Below are 17,600 nucleotides of genomic sequence, written 5' to 3' on the forward strand. Positions count from 1 at the left end.
TCATTTGAGGAACTTATCAGGCAGCTGAGCATAGTTAAAACTCATCTGCCTGCTCAATCATAGAAATGGTAATAGGTTCTGTAATTTGCTCTAAGAAGAATTTTCGCTCAATTCAAATGTTTCCAGATAGTTCCAAAGGCTCTAATGAGAATAAACTCTGTCTTGTATAAGTTAACTTTCTATATATTTTGTAGTCCCTACCTGTAATTTTAGAGACCAAATCACCAACTGGGGATTTTTCATATAGTTAGACAGACATCCACGGATAGAGAAGCTGGCTATTTACTTGAAGTTATTTCCTCAGATAAATGGGATTCCTTAAAAATTGTTTAAATTAGTGAGTAAAAAACACTGGGAAGGTGGGGCGTAGTGATTATGTTATGTTGAACAAATAAAAAAAACATTTGTTTCAAGGACCTTCTTGCAAATAAACTGATAATTTTAATTGTACAATAGAAAAATGAAAATGAAAGGAATATTTACCTTATGAGTTGAAGAATGTCATGGTCGGGAGTCCTTTGACCTCTTTTTAAAATGACAGAACTCATTTCTAGTGGCTTTTTTACTGAAAAGAAATTATTTGAAATATATTAAGAAATATTTGATGTTATAAAGAATAAAAAATGCTATTTGGTGGTCAGCCATTAATGAAAACAAGTTTAACAAGTCAAATTTGCCCCCTTGATTAACAAATAAGACATATTTAGCAATCAACAAATGTAGTGTTACTCTTTTCAGTTATTATTTGCTTCTTGGATGTTTTAAGGTAAAATCTCAGGGAATTTATGTAGTGCTTTGTTACCAATTATGTATTAGTCACATTTGTACATTTCTATGTGAAAGTAAAAAAGGACTTGTAATTATCTTCAAAGTAAATTAACCTCTTTCCAGTAACTCTGCATTATAAGAAAACTAAATAGGAGAGCCAGAAGTCTGCATTGATTATTTTTCACAGGCTAATAAAAAAGAAAGGAAAAGGAAAATAAATTTTAACTAATTGAACAGAACAAGAAAGAAAACTACATAGAGAAAGCAAATGCATTCTGGTAATTGTGCACTTTGGCATATCATTGATAACCTCCTTTGGTGCACACTCTGAAGAGGAAACTGGATGGCATTTAATTCTCTCAATTTCTCCTAAGTCACATATTTAAAATAGCCAGCCATTGACTTGGTTTTGCTTTACTCTCCAAAGTCATTGGGCTCATCAGTGATTTATAGTAATGTGCCTCAGACAATTATTTTTACTTCAATTCTTTTCCTTAGGTTGTTCTTTTTGAGAATAATGAGCAAACAAATAAAACAATATTGCCTTTATGAAACAAAATATATTTTAGATGCTTTAGCGTTTATTTTCATAATAATTTTGAAAGTTATTGAAACTCTTACACATAAATATAATCCAAATACTAATTGCAAAAAACAAGTTGTCAGGGCTGGGCATGTGGCTCAAGCGGTGGAGTGCTTGCCTGGCATGCGTGTGGCCCGGGTTCGATCCTCAGTACCACATACAAAGATGTTTGTCTGCCAATAACTAAAAATAAATATTAAAAATTCTCTCTCTTTTTTTTAAAAAAAAAAAGTTGTCATTGTTAAATATTTTAAAGTTTTCCTCTTTATATTTCTTCTATTTCTATTTCTGTCTTTCCTCATTTCTTTTTCCTTCTACATTTTTCCTTTTATCCTTCTTTCTTATTGCAATTGACCAAATAGATATACTTGTTTACTGAGTAATCTCTTTATTCTAAATAGTTAAATTTAGTTTAACCACAGACTGAATTCAATATGCATTCTAAAGATCCTAATTTTATTTTATTTGTGGATCAAAATCACATTTTTTAAAAAAAAGATTCACAGTATTTGAGAAAAAAAATATAGGAAAAAACCGATGTGCAAGAGTACTATTGATTTTACATATATAAAAATAATTTATAGCACTATTAATTTAAAAACTGATAATTTGTTAGTGTACTTTAATGTTGTGACCCTAATGATAAGCAAATATCTAATTATTCTAATTGTTTGAGATTTGTGACCAAATATTGAAAAAATTAAAATTCAAATTACCTGTATTGCCTTGTCAGATACTACAAGTATGTAAAATAGTTTCCATGCCTTTGTTTCATTTAGTGTTATACATACTAAGAAAATATTATTCTCACTGTAGTAATATATTCTTTCTTAAATAAACCATGCTACTTTGTGAAACAGAACAAAAGTGTACAAGATTTACTTTTCATTAAAATTGTGAATATATTAAAATAAATATTATTTGGTACTTTGGAAATCTAAAATTCCAACTGTAATGAAGTTCAGATATGTAAAGATATTAAAAAGTTTGTTGTTTTTTCAGAGGTGGGTGCACAAATGGTGCATACATTATTGTATTTTAATAGCCATGGTGTAAAACTTACTTTTTATCTGGAAATTACATGTGCAACTCATGCAAGTGGTTCACAAATAACCATATTCCTGAGAATGCCTAAAATACACCATCCAAAAATAAATAAATTTTTGCATCTGACAAAATTCCCTCACTATAGCCATTCAGTTATTTACTAGGCCACAAGAAAACTTGATAAAATTGTTATTTTACAATGGTAATATTTAAATATTTAAGGTTTATGCTTCAAAATTTTGATTATGTATAGCAAAGTTTTTTGTGACATGTATTAATGTAGACTAATTCAGATGTTATATGTATATATACAAAAAAAGTAAAATTTATTGCCAAGATAGCTAAAAATGATTCCATGTGAAATTCATACTGAAATTATTTAAAGCCTTTTCAAATTGATCATCACTTTTTTTCAAAGTACTATTGAATATTACAGTCTGCATTATTATCAATGGCAATTTGCTGATCCCTACAATCTGTCAGTTTATGCACTTTGGCAATGGCTGTCACAGGATAGTAGAACCACTGAGCACTCACAAGATGGCAGTAGTGCAACATTAATGTGAATAATGACAGTAATTTAAAAAAAAAACACGAATGTTTCCTACATATAGTTAAAGTATCTTTAAATAATAAACATGGGACCCAGACCAAATATAGGAAATAATCATAAAATCATATTAATTGTATACAAATATATTAAGCCTATAGGAAGAATCTTCAATGAAATAATTCCTTCTTGTAAATTTTATTTTCTACTGAATTTTTTCCATGCAGTGATACAAAAAAAGTACTTCTGATCTTTTACCTTTCCATGCAAACATGTTGAAAGAAAGTAAAATCATGTATATACTTTCACAAATTTATTTTTTTAATTGCAACACAAATATTAAATTTTGTATAGAACAAAATCAAACAAAAATGTTTTGAAATTTTTACAGAAGATAGGAATATGTAAAACCACACAATAAAGTTATTAGTATAAGAAAGACACATATAAAAATTTTGGCTTCCTAATCTTAAGCGTGTCGCCTAGATGCTCTAAGTTGAGAGAATAGGATCTATTTTTAAGGATAACTTTGAGAAATAATTAACACCTAGAAGTTTTTGTTGACATTGCCATTAATTTTTTTTTATTTGTTGTGTTTAGGTATACATGATAGATATACATGAAAAGACAATGTATTTTGACATATTATACACACATGGAGTGCTGCCTATTCTAATTAGGATCCCATTCTTTTGATTGTACATGATGTGAAGTTAAACTGGTTGTGTATTCATATATAAGCATAGGAAATTTTGTCCAATTCATTCTGATTTCTTTTCTTTTTTTTTTAAATAGGGTGACTTTATTTCCACTTTTTTACAGTCCCTTGTATTGCATATAATAAGAATTCTTATCTCTAAAAACACAAAAGTATTTCAAGAAAGTATGTTATAAATAGTACATATAAGCAATAGTTTGGCAGAATTTTAAACTCTAGTAGTTCATACTCCGCTCAAAAACCCAAATTTTAAAATTCAAAAATAACCATTAGCTTTATTTAACATATGTTTTACCTTAACATTTAAAATATCATCCTCTAGTTAAATATATCACCAACAGCACTGTATACAAATAAAATATTACACAAAATATATTTAAGAAAATGTTTTGGTCTTTGATCTAAACAATAAATAAAAACACAGGCACTTCTACACTGAGAAAAGGAAGTGATCGATACTCAGAATAATAATTTTGTATAAGCAACATGTGAAAATATGGTAAGAATAGAATCCTGGAGTTTCAAACTGACAGACCAAGCAAGAAAAAGCCTACAACTTCAAACCTTTCACTTCCAAGTTCAAAAGTCACTATGCTTTCCTGATCCACAGTGAAAATTCATAAACCCATATGGTTGTCACGGGCAATCCAATTTCCAGTTGGCCATTATGAAACCATAACCATTATATTCAACAATTCTAAAATCAGATCATTATTATGATACCATCTAGCAAACCAAACACAAGAGAAATTAAACTCACTCTCTCCTCACTATGACCATGAGACCACAAGAAGATAAACTGAATATGTCACATATGATTCTCATTTTGCAAAATAAACTGATTAAATTAACACAGGAAAATACTGTGGGGTGGCAGAAAATTTTGACTGAAGTACATTTTCTAGGTAATTTTAAAAATTCACCCAAATTTCATGAAAATAAATATAATTCCATTTCACAAAACCACTGAGTCATGAATAACAAAGTTGTGGTAGCCATTAGGTTCCTAAACACCCAAATTACAGATAAATCCATCATGATAATGGAAATAGGAATAAATATAGCAGAACAATTAAAAATAACTTACAATAATCACATTCTAGGAACTTACGATTTCAGATGAGAAGGGAGGATAAATTTAAATAATGACCACTATCCAGTAGGAAAGTTCAGAACCAATTATCCCGCCATATTCTCCATTAAAATTATCATCATCTGCTTTCCCTAGTCACAAAAGTGCCAAACTAAAGCATTTGGAGGACCTCATATGGACACTATCTTTAAAGGTAATTCTGATGGCTTAACATAGAAATTACCCTAATGTGAGAAAACAACATGGGAACTAGGGAAGATATGTCTTTCTATATAAAATTTAGCCTGTATATATTTTAGCATTTTAAATGAGCACTTTGCAACTGAGACCAAATATCAATTATCTCTTGAGGTTTTCTACTATGTACTAACATCAGATCTACATAAGAACAGATGTTATTCTTGTTTTTCTCCTCAATATAAAATGTCCTGAAGCATTTGTGTTTCTCTGGAACCAGGTCAAGTTTCTGAAGGCACATTCCAGTATAAACATCATCAATGGGGTAGAGATGGACCTGGTCAGTTATGTTGTACAGCCTCAGAGCCAGGTGGCCAGAATAGAGGAATCCCCTTCCCCCTGCATAAGGAGGGCAGACCCCAGAGAAAACCACCTCTGGGATGTAGTACTTCAGGTTCTTATTTCGATGAGGGCCAGCATTGTGGATCACATCACTTATAAACAAATCTTTGGCTTTGTGCTTGGGAATGATATTCAAGTAATTCAGAATGTGATGAGTGTTCACAAAAACATCATCGTCATCACCCTTAAAAACAAACTCAGTGTCTGAGTAGGAAGTGCTCACCCACCTGAGAAATAGCACTTCCTTTAGAGACAGGTTGAAAAAAAATGTCTCTATAGTGCCACATAAGAATGTCTTATTGCTTCTCACTCTCAAATTTCAGCATGTCAGAAATTTGTCCTCTGGGGGCGTCTGGCCCAGCAAGAAGACTCAAACCATTGTCTGGTTCCCCTGGTTGGTTTCTTTGCCCCAGCACTCCAGAATTACTTGCCTTCTGGCCAAATGTGGAGTGAGGGACTTAATTGCCAGCAATAAGAAGGGCTTCTTTGCACATTTATTAGGTTGATCTATAACCAGTAAATAATTTCGACATCTCAAGTACAGGAGAAAGTCTTTAAATCTGTCCAGCAAATTATTAAAATCTGTCACAACTGACATGACCCTCAGGTCAGGTTCACAATAATTCAGATGACTTATATTTGATGACCCATATACATCCCCTGTCTGGTTGGCCAACATGCTCAAAATGGGATTGTACCGCTTGTTCAGCTTTTCTTGTTCTCTGTTCCAGTACGCCTGGGGAGGTAAGCTAGATATCTTCCAGAACTTTTCTTTGGGTATTATTACTTTGCCCTTTCCAATTTATTCTTGGCTGCTGCTTTTGGAGACTTCCACAATCAAATAAATGAAGGCATTTGCAATCATCAGGATACCCAACAACTTTATTCTTCGATGTCTAACACTCATTTCTCATATCTGAAGTTGCTGGCTTTCCTCTGTGGTTTCTTCTAACAACTCAGTGGTTCACTCTGGCACAGGCCCAGCTGAGGAAATTGCTGTCCACTTTTCCCAAATTCTAGTTCTATTATGGAAACAGGGGTGTATATTTGAGATGAGTGCCTTGACTGAGACTTGGCATCAACTCTCCAGCTCAGGCCCCTAAGTCCATTGTCCCAAGGATTCTGGTTCAAGAGGCTCTCTAGAATGTTTGTTTAGTGGCCCTTCCAGAATTTGGAAATAACAGCAGCCTGGTCATATGTTATCCCACCTTGCTTTTTGGTTTGAGCAGTAAAGAATGCCTCTAGCTGGTTGAAATCCATGTATGCAGATTCAATCGACTTAGAATCCCCCCTCATCTTTGCCAAAAAGGGACAGAACTCCTCAGCCTACTCAGCCGACACCTCCAGATACAGCTGGCTCCTCAACAGCTCCTCCGTGATGGCCCGGTGCCCATGGAAAGCATCCTGGGCCAGTCCGCTCAGCAGCCAGCTGAGAGACTTGCATCCCTCAAGGTCGCCAGCTATGGTCTGTCTGCTTTATTTTCTATTCTTATCCCCTCTCCCTTCCTATCATACCCCTTTGTCTAATCCAATCAACCACTTTACTTCCTCTCCCTACCCTCCCTTTTTGTGGGTTAGCTTCCACATATCAGAGAGAACATTCAGCCTTTGGTTTTTGGGGACTGGCTTGTTAACATGATATTCTCCAGTTCCACCCAATTTCAAGCAAATGACATAAATTTATTTCTAACATTCCATTAGGTATATATGCCACATTTTCTTTATCCATTCATCTATTGAAGGACACCCAGGTTAGTTCCATAGCTTAGCTACTCTGAATTGAGCCACTATAAACTTTGATGTGGCTGCATCACTGTAGTATGCTGATTTTAAATCCTTTGGGTATAAACTGAGTTGTGGTGTAACTGGGTCAAATGGTGTTTCAACTCCAAGTTTTCTGAGGACTTTCTATATTGCTTTCCATAATGTTTGCATCAATTTCCAGTTCCACTAGCAATGTATGAGTGAATAATTTTCCCCACATCCTCACCAACATTTATTGTTACTTGTATTCTTGACAATTGTCATTCTGACTGCAGTGAGGTAGAATCTCAGTGTAGTTTTAATTTGCATTTCTCTAATTGCTAGAAATGTTGAACACTTTTTGTATATTTGTTAATCATTCATATTTGTTTCTCTGTGAATTGCCTGTGTAGTTGCTTTGCCAATTTATAGACTGAGTTATTTGTTCTTCTGGTATGTTTTGAGTTCTTTGTTTAGTCTAAAGATTAATGCTCTATCTGAGGTGCAGATGCAAAAATTTTCACCCATTTTGTCTGGTCTCTCTTCACATTCTTTATTGTTTTTTTTTTCTGTGAAAAGCTTTTTGTTTGATACCATCCCATATCTTGTTATTGATTTTATTTCTTGTAATTTAGGAGTTTTATTGATGAAGTCAGTTTCTAAGATGACATAATGGAGATTGGGGCCTACTTTTTCTTGTAGTAGGCACAGCATCTCTGAACTAATGCCTAGATCCTTGATCCACTTTGAGTTGAGTTTTGTGCAGAGTGAGATAGGGGTTTAGTTTATTTTTCTACATATGGATTTATAGTTTTCCCAGCACCATTCATTGAAGAGGCTTTCTTTCCTCAAATGCATGTTCATGACACATTTGTCTAGTATGAGATAACTGTATTTATGTGGGTATGTCTTTGTGTGTTCTATTCTGTTCTGTTGGCCTTTATAGTTTGTTCTGATGACAATACCATGCTGTTTTTGTTATTATAGCTCTGGAGTATAATTTAAGGTCTGGTATACTCTTGCCTCCTGCATTAACTTTTCTCACTAAAAATGGTCTTAGCTATTCTGGGCCTCTTATTTTTCCAAATGAATTTCATAACTTCTCTTTCTATCTCTAAGAAAAATATCATTGGAATTTTAATGGGAATTGCATTAAATCTGTATAATGCTTTTGACATTATTAATTCTGTCTATCCAAGATCATGGGAAATCTTTCCATCTTTGTAGGTATTCAATTTTTTTAAAATGTTCTATAATTTTTATTGTAGAGATCCTTTACCTCTTTGTTAAATTGATTCCCAACTATTTCATTTTTGAGGCTATTGTGAATGGAATAATTTAAGAATATTGATGTAATGAATTACATTTATAGATTGCCATATGTTGAACCAACATCCCTGGAATAAACCACACTTGTTGATGGTGTATTTTCTTTTAATATGTTTTTGTATTATTATTGTTCATCAGGGATTTTTAGTCTGAACTTTTCTTTCCTTGATGTACCTTTGCCTGATTTTGGTATTAGGGTGATACTAGCTTCATAAAATGAGTTTGGAAGGTTTCCTTCCTTTTCTATTTTATGAAATAATTTGAAGAAGTTTAGAATAAGTTCTTTTTTGAAGATCTGGTAGAACTTGGCTGAAATTCATCTTGTCCTCGGCTTTCCTTTGTTGATTGGCTTTTGATTATGTCTTTAATTTCATTTCTGGAAATTGATCAGTCTAAATTTTCTATATCCTCATTATTCAATTTGAGAAGGTCTCTAGAAATTTGTCAATTTCTTTATGGTTTTCTATTTTATTGGAGTATAGATTTTCAAAATAATTTTTGATAATTGTTCATATTTCAGTAGTATCCATGTTAATATTTCCTTTTACATCATGAATTTTAGGGACTTGAGTTCTCTTTTTATTCATTAGGTTGGTTAAAGATCTTTTTATTGTATTTATTCTTTCAATGAGGTAACTTTTCATTTTGTCTGTTCAATGTTTTTTATTTGTTTGTTTCAATTCAATTGATTATTTCCTGTTTTCTACTGCTTTTAGTGTTGATTTGTTTTTCATTTTCTAGAGATTTGAAATGTTAATTTTAGGTTATTTATTTGGTGACTTTCCATTCTTTTTTAAAAAATGCACTCCTCCTTAATTTATGATGCATGTTTTTAGCATATGTTCAAATAGTTGTGTCTTCAGGTCTTTCCATCAAAGATTATAAAATTCCAAATGAGCATTGTGGCAAGATTTATTGCAGAATTCTCATGAGAAACCCCACTAGTTGTGTGATTACTGTATTTCCAATTAATTTACATATTCTATAAAAATTATTGGTAACAATTTATTCCAGTCTCTGTGTTGTTATCTCAAGGAGTCTTTGCAGACTGGATTTTGCTTAATGCTTTACTATTTACCTGTATTTCTCCTTATTGCTCTTCAGGGGTTACTTGTCACTTTAGTCAACTATTTTATTGTTGTTGACTGTTTTATTACCAAATTGTCTTAATTTATATATATATATATGTGTATAATATATACTAATATATATATATATATATTAGTATATGTGTATATATATATATACATATATATATACTAATTGTTGACAGATACTTAAGAAAAAATATGTACTCACATCTTACTAATACATGCCAGTAAAATATCTAAAACATATATTGTTTGCTTAAGGGACTATTTTCTGTCTAATCCTTGGAAAAGACCTAAATATTGTGTAATATCACTAAAGTATGACTGATACACAAAAGTTACATAGATAATGAATATGCAGCTCAAGGAATTATCATCAAATAAACCCATCTATGTAAACAATACCAAGATCAATAAATAAAATTTTGCCTAAAAAGCATGCTTTATGATTTAAACAATCTTTGCATCCTTCTTCACTACTAACTGATTTTTAAAGTCATAGATTAGTTTTGCCTAATCGTAACATCATACAAGTGGAATTACACAGTTGCTTAAACTTTTAAATTTGGCTCCAATTTTGGCAACACTTATTCTTGCATAACCCATCTTGAATTTTGTTTAGCTGTTGTATATTCCATTCATTGGTGTATAGTTGTGTTTTAAATGAAGGGACCACAATATATGTATCCAATCTACAGTAGATGAAAATTCAAGTTGTTTCAAGTTAAAGGCTATTATGTAAAATGAAGAATTTCTGTAGTATATGTATTTACAGGTGAGATTGTTATGACACACTGTACATATTCAATTTTGCTAGAAAATTCAGGAGTTTTCTAGTGTATTATCAACTTATGTTCTTAATAATCAATCTATGAGGCTTTAAATTGTATTGCAGAATGTGGCTTTAAGACATAATAAGCATGCAGTCTCATCTCATTACAATGTTTTCTAGACATTTTAACTTAAAAAATTTACATTTGATATATTGCAAAGAGCTATTCAATTAATGCCCACATATCCACATAATTATATGTTGTACAATTAATATTTTATATTATTTGAATCAAAACATATCTATCCACCAATCAGCCCTTATCACCATTCATCAACCCATCTTAACTTTTTAATTCAATTCAAAGTATGTCACTGATACTCTATCAACAAAAAACTCCTAAACATTTTTGTAATGAGTATCATAAACTACATTTTCTGTATATTTCTGTTCTTTTTTAAAAAAAAAAAGTTTATTTTTTAGTTATAGTTGGACACAATACATTTATTTTATTTATTTTTGTGTGGTGCTGAGGATAAAACCCCGGGCCTCCCACATTCTAGCCAAGCACTCCACTGCTGAGCCATAACCCCAGCCCCTTATTTCTGTTCTTTTTTGAAAATATATATTTAGTTGTAGATGGACACAATACCTTTATTTATTTATTTTCATGTGCTGTTAAGAATCAAACCCAGCATCTCACTCTTGCAAGGCAAGCACTCTAACAGTGATTTACAGCCCCAGCACTCTATCTGTTCTTTTTAATATAAAGATATAAATAACTAAAATCTAGATTTTCTAATTTTATTAATCAATGAGTTTTTGTCAATGTAGAAACTAAATCAATGTCCTATACAGCTATGGAACACAAAATAACTTCAAAAGTTCTCCAAAACCCAATTCCATTAATTCTAGACCTACATCTTCCCACAACAAGCAGCCATTGTTGTGCCTGCTCTTGAGTTTTGAATAAAAGAGCCATACTCTTAGTACTTCTTTTCAATTCACATTCCTTACTTCACCAAAGTGCTTTTAACAGCTTTAATAGATGAGGTATCATTGAAAAAGAATTCGCACACTGTACATTTATGATTTGGTAAGTTTTGACATAGCCTAATACCCCTTTTCATTGCCTCTGACCTTGCTCTTCAAAATCCTCATCTCTGTAAATTACCAATCTGCTACTAATAATGTGAAATTTTTACATTATGTTATGTACTTATTTTATTTGTTTACATAGTTAGAAATTTATGAAATGAAATAATACAGTGTTAATTCTTGTTGTTGTTCTGGCTTTCTGCATAATTTCTTTTGAAAATTATTCTTGTTATCTATGTCAAATTCATTTATTCTTTTCAATGAAAAATATTTCATTTCCCATACACACACACTAGCAATGCTAATTATGTTTTCACAGGCTGATTTTCCATCTACATAATTTCCTTTCCAGAGTGTCTGTGCAAATCTTTATTTGTCCTTAACAAAACACACCTATACACACATGTAAAGGCACAAAAAAAAATCCCAGAGTATACATATTAATTCTTCCTTTGATAGACATTTGAGTTGTTTTCACATTTGTCTAGTTATTGTAAAACTCTAAAATTTGTTACAGCACTCTTTCATTTTAGTCATTCTAACATATTTATACTAATAAATATTTTTGGTTTTCCTCTTTTTCCTAATGGCTAGCAATGCTGATCATGTTTTCATATGCTTATTTTCCATCTGCATAGCCTCCTTTAAGAAGTGTCTCTTCAAATAATTTGCTCATTTCTTGCTTTTTTTTTGGTTTTCTGTTTTAAAAATTTATAAATTAATATTTATAAATTAAAATCCCTACTTATTAAAATACACAGTTGGACTGCTGTTTATGTTCTATGAAGTCAACATGAACAATAAATTAGAGAACATTGAATATTGAACCATTGCTATTGAAGCATTGATCTTTGTAATTTGTATCTTTTCTTCTTTACTTGTTTAGTCTAACTAGAGATTTATGATGAAATTATCAGTCTTCAAAAATAGACTATATTTTCCAAATTGATTTTCTACATCATTTTTGTCCTTTACATGTGTTGATCATCACTATACTTTTTAGTATTTCCAAGTTTGTTTTCTGATGAGTTGGTGTATCTTTTACTCTTCTTTCTATGTTAACTTCAGCTGGAAGTTGAGGTTGTTGCCTTTTCTTCTTTTCTAATACAGATAGATATTCAGTGTTAAGAATTCCATACTAAGTATTGCTTTAGTTATTTCTTAAGAATATTTAATAGTTTATTTATTAAATTGAGATGCATAGTGCTATGAACTGAATTGTGTCCAACTAAAATTTTTGTGTTAAAGCCCTAACTTCTGGCACCTTAGAATGTGACTGCTATTAGGAGAAAAAAAAAAAAAAAAGGTCTTTAAAGAGATAATTAGTGTTCCAGAGATCCAGAGGAGAGGCCCACCCTGCATCAGTGCAGAGAACCACCTCACACTGGGGTTTCTTATTCACCAAAGCTTGGCTCCACAGCCCATTATCAGGGTACATATATGCTTGAGGCTGCCACCACCACAAAACTGGGATATTGTCACTTCTATGAAAGGACAACAATAAGGACATAGTAGGCTATCACCAAGGTCCCTGTGCGCCTAGCCATGCCGCAGGTTTCTCTACTAGAAGTGCTAACAGTTAACCTGTTACTGAGGTAATAGGGAGTCTTTCATGGGGTTGCCTATCTGTTGTTTCTCCTATTAACAGCCAACTTCTTATGATTACCATCACAAATGTTATATAATCTAATAATATATATAATCCATAATAATAATATAATAATATAATATAATCCATAATAATAATATATAATCCATATTCTCACATCCTACTTCATAAATATCTCAGCAAACCCCTCAGCCCCGCCTTCTGACATTAGAAATTATAAACCATTTCACAAACCTATTGACTATATGGTAGAAGATAGCCAAACTCATCATTTCTGAGTATTGTGATGAAACTGTAAATGTAAAAATAAAAACTAACTGATATATGGCTGCATGTTGTGTACATTGATTGTTGTAATATTGATCTCTCCCTTAAAAGTGAGGTATTGGTAACCTATGGGGACACTGTAAGACAATAGGTCAGAAGCTGTAATACCTTGGATCTACATTGCAAGAGAGAATGACCCACCAACAATATAAAAAAAAAACAAGGGAGGAAAGTGCCCAAAACAAAGGAAGATACTATAATGATAGAATCCATAGATAGGGCAGTAGATGAAGTGTCAGTAAAGGAGTTCATAATATACATAACTAAAATAATTTGAGAATTAAAGAATGACCTAAAGTGAGCAGATAAAGGCAAAAATCAATCACTCTAGCAAAGAGATAAGAGAACAAATACAGGTGACCTTTGATCACACCAACAACAAATGCAGGTTGAAAGAGATTACTTCAATAAAGAGACAGTGATACTGAAAAAAAACCCAAACAAACAAAAAAACCCAGAAATCAATGAATTGAAAGAAAAATAAGCCAATGCAAAAAACTCAATAGATAGTATCACCAACAGACTAGGTCACTTGGAGGGCAGGACCTCAGACAATAAAGGCAAATATATAATCTTGAAAATAAAGTTGACCTCACAGTGAAGATGAACCATGAACAGAATATCCAAGAATTATGGGATACCATCAAAAGATCTAATTTAAGATATATTGGATAGAGGAAGCTTCATAGATTAAAACTAAAGAAATGCACAATGTCTTCAATAAAATAATATCATAAAAGTTCCCAAGCATGAAGAATGAATTGGAAAATCAAATGCAAGTGGCATATAGGACCCCAAATGTACAGAATTACAACAGATCTACCCCAAGACACATTATAATGAAAATGCCTAGCATACAGAATAAGGATAGAATTTTAAAGGCAACAAGAGAGAAAAATCATATCACCTATAAGGGAAGACTAATTTGGATCTCAGCAGATTTTCAAACCATACCCTCAAAGCCAGGAGATCCTGGAACAACATATATCTCAACAAACATGACTTTAAAAAGAAATCTAGTTCATGAAGTGTTTTAACAGTATTGAACACATACAAACCACCTGATAAATATTGGCTATTATTATGATTCATTAAAACCATCAGCCTCAGGCTCACAGTGGGTTAGGGAGAGGAGTATGGGAGGAATAGATGAACTCTAGATAGCACAAAGAGGTGGGAGGGCATGGGAGGGGGCATGGGGTTAGAAATGATAGTGGAATGAGATGGACATCATTATCCCAGGTATATATATAAAGACACAAATAGTGTAGATATACTTTGTATACAATCAGAGATGAAAAATTGTTCTCTATATGTGTAATATGAATTGTAATGCATTTCACTGTCATATATAACAAAACAGAATAAAAAATAAAAAAGAGGTAATTAAGGTTAATGATATCAAAATGATGGGTTATAATCCAATTTTAAGGTTGTCTTTTTGAGGAAAGAGAAATTTGGATACTCACATGCAACAAACTTATTTGCACAGAGAAAAGATGATAAGAGACACCTTGAGAAGTAGATTCCATATGTCATACCCAGGCCTCAGAAGAAACCAAACTTACCAACACCTTGAGCTTACATTTTAGCCTCCAGAAGTTAGAGAAAAGTGATTCCTGTTGTTTAGATAAATCTGTGTTACTTTGTATGACAGTTCTACTGTTCATAGCCAAGTTGTGCCAGGGCAGTGGAAAGGTGGCCAAAAGACCAAAGAAAATACCTGGAAATGAAGTGTGAGACATCAGGCTTACTAACAAAAAAATGCTTTTGGAGAATGTCCAGTGGAGATGGGATTGACAGCATCTCTGTTCCTCATGGTGCTTCTTCATGTTACATTTCTGGAGCTTACCATGTTACTCCAGAAAATAACTTCTACATGCCTCATATCACCTCATCCAGTGGTGACTATTTTGATACAGTGCCTCTTCTTTCCACAGTGCCCTCAATTCCACACCAGTTACCACAGGGAGGGAGATTTTATATGTTACGTTACCAAGTTACAGAAGTAGGGACATCTTCTGTAACTTGGTAACCTAACATATAGTGCTGTTTGCCCTATTGCACGAGCAACAGCCTAAAGAACTTACCATACATATAAGAAACTAGATTTACAGCAGTATGGAGATTCCTTGGAAAACTGGAAATGGAACCACCTTTTGATCCACCTATCCTACTCCTTGGTCTATACCCAAAGGACTTAGAAACAGCATACTACAGGGACACAGCCACATCAATGATTATTGCAACACAATTCACAATAGTTAAACTGTGGAACCAACCTAGATGCCCCTCAGTAGATGAATGGATAAAGAAAATGGAGTATATATACACAATGGAATATTACTAATAAAAGAGAATGAATCGTGGAATTTGCAGGTAAATGGATGGAGTTGGAGAATATAATGCTAAGTGAAGTTAGCCAATTCCCAAAAACCAAATGCTAAATGTTTTATCTGATATAATGAGGCTGATTTATACTGGGGTTGGGAATCTTCCCACTGAATGGGAAGATTAGATGAACTCTAGACAGGGCAAAGGGGAGGGAGGGAAAGAGAGGGGGCAAGGGGATAAAAAAGATGGTGGAATGAGATGAACATCATTACCCTAAGTACATATATGAAGACACGAATGGTGTGAACATATTTTGTATACAACCAGAGACATGAAAAATTTTGCCCTCTATGTGTAATATGAATTCTAACGCATTCTGCTGTCATCTATAACACATTAGAATATAAAATTTTAAAAAAGAAACTAGCTTTATATGAATAGATAGCACTAATTCGTTCAAATTCCCAAGACATGTAAAAGGAAGTCAGTGTCTTTTGAGGTAATATTTACCTGCACATTCTCATCTCGTCTAGATCTTATGTTTTTTTAACTTTGCTAGGTTCTTGGGAATGGACATTTTGTTTTACTATCCTTATTTTCTTCAAACATAACATGACACATTAACCTTAGCAAACAAATACACATAGGTTTTTGGGGAGTGTGTTATTTAATTTCCAAATAGCCAGCAATTTTGCAGAAATCTTTCTGTCATTGATTTCTCACTTAATTTCATTGAAGTGAGAGAACATATTTTATGGCTTGAATTCTTTGAACTTTATTGACAACAGTTTTATTCTCCAGTAAGTAGTCTATCTTAGTAATTGTCCAGTGTGATCTAGAATAGAATATATTCTCCTGCTTTTTATGTGGAGTACTCCATAAATTTCAATTCTGTCAAGTTGGTTTATGGTATTGCTCAAGTCTCCTATGTATTTACTGAATCTCCATCTGTTCCATCAATTTTTAAGATAGGTATATCAAAATCTCTGACTGGATTTGTGAATCGGTCTATGTCTGCTTACAGTACCTTCAGTTTATGTTTCATGTACTTCAGGTTTCTATTATAAATGCAGTGATCTTAAGGAATATTAATTCATTCTGAAAAAATGTCCCTTATCATTATAAAACAATCTCTTAATTCATGCTAATATCTGCTGCTAAAAATTACCTTTTCTGTTATGTTATTTATTTATTTACTTTGGTACTAGGCATTGAACTCAGGGGTATTCAACCACTGAGCCACATACCCAGTCCTATATGTATTTTATTTAGAGACAGAGTCTTGTTGAGTTTCTTAGTACCTCCTTGGTGCTGAGGCTGGCTTCTGCCACAGCTTCCCGAGCTTCTGGGATTATAGGCTTGCACCACTGACCTGGCTCTTGTTTGTTATTAACATACCCGTCTACCTTCCTTCCTTTATTTTGATATAAGCATGGCACAACTTTTTCAATTCTTTCACCTTTAAACATTTGTTGTTTTATTACATAAAATGAATTTTTCATAGGAAAAAAAAATAATTACATCTTGCTTTCCTTACATCTGACTTGAGAATCTGAACCTCTTACTATTGTTTCTGTATAACATGTATTTACTGTGATCATTGTAATGGTCATGCTCAGGGATTTTGGGGATGGTCCTAGTTAGCCAGCTTTTTTCATGTGTAATTCCTTCCCTTTGATTGAATTAGTGTAAAAGATGATTCTCAGGTAGTTTATTTGTCTGCATGCCTACAGAATGGGTATAGGAACGGCCAATAGCATGGGCAAAACACTTTAGAAATAGGAGAACCACCTGACTTGTAGGGAATCCATCTCAAGACCATTCTCAGAGATTAAAGGATTATTTTTTCCATATAACTGTTCAGTCAGGTTAAGTTACATAATATTTATTTTATAAAGTGAGTTTGAGCACTTATTTATGTTATTTTTCTTATTGAGTGTCTAGGAAATTACCATTTTA

The 17,600-nt window shown here is 32.6% G+C and overlaps 2 pseudogenes; both read right to left on the reverse strand.

The window, feature by feature from the left end:
• Positions 1-5,054: 5,054 nt before the first annotated feature.
• LOC101968350 (N-acetyllactosaminide beta-1,3-N-acetylglucosaminyltransferase 2-like) lies at positions 5,055-6,245 on the reverse strand (annotated as a pseudogene).
• Positions 6,246-6,286: 41 nt separating this feature from the next.
• On the reverse strand, positions 6,287-11,217 carry LOC101972973 (COMM domain-containing protein 1 pseudogene; annotated as a pseudogene).
• Between the last annotated feature and the right edge of the window lie 6,383 nt (positions 11,218-17,600).

Source organism: Ictidomys tridecemlineatus, chromosome 9, assembly GCF_052094955.1.
Source record: "Ictidomys tridecemlineatus isolate mIctTri1 chromosome 9, mIctTri1.hap1, whole genome shotgun sequence".
NCBI lineage: Eukaryota > Metazoa > Chordata > Mammalia > Rodentia > Sciuridae > Ictidomys > Ictidomys tridecemlineatus.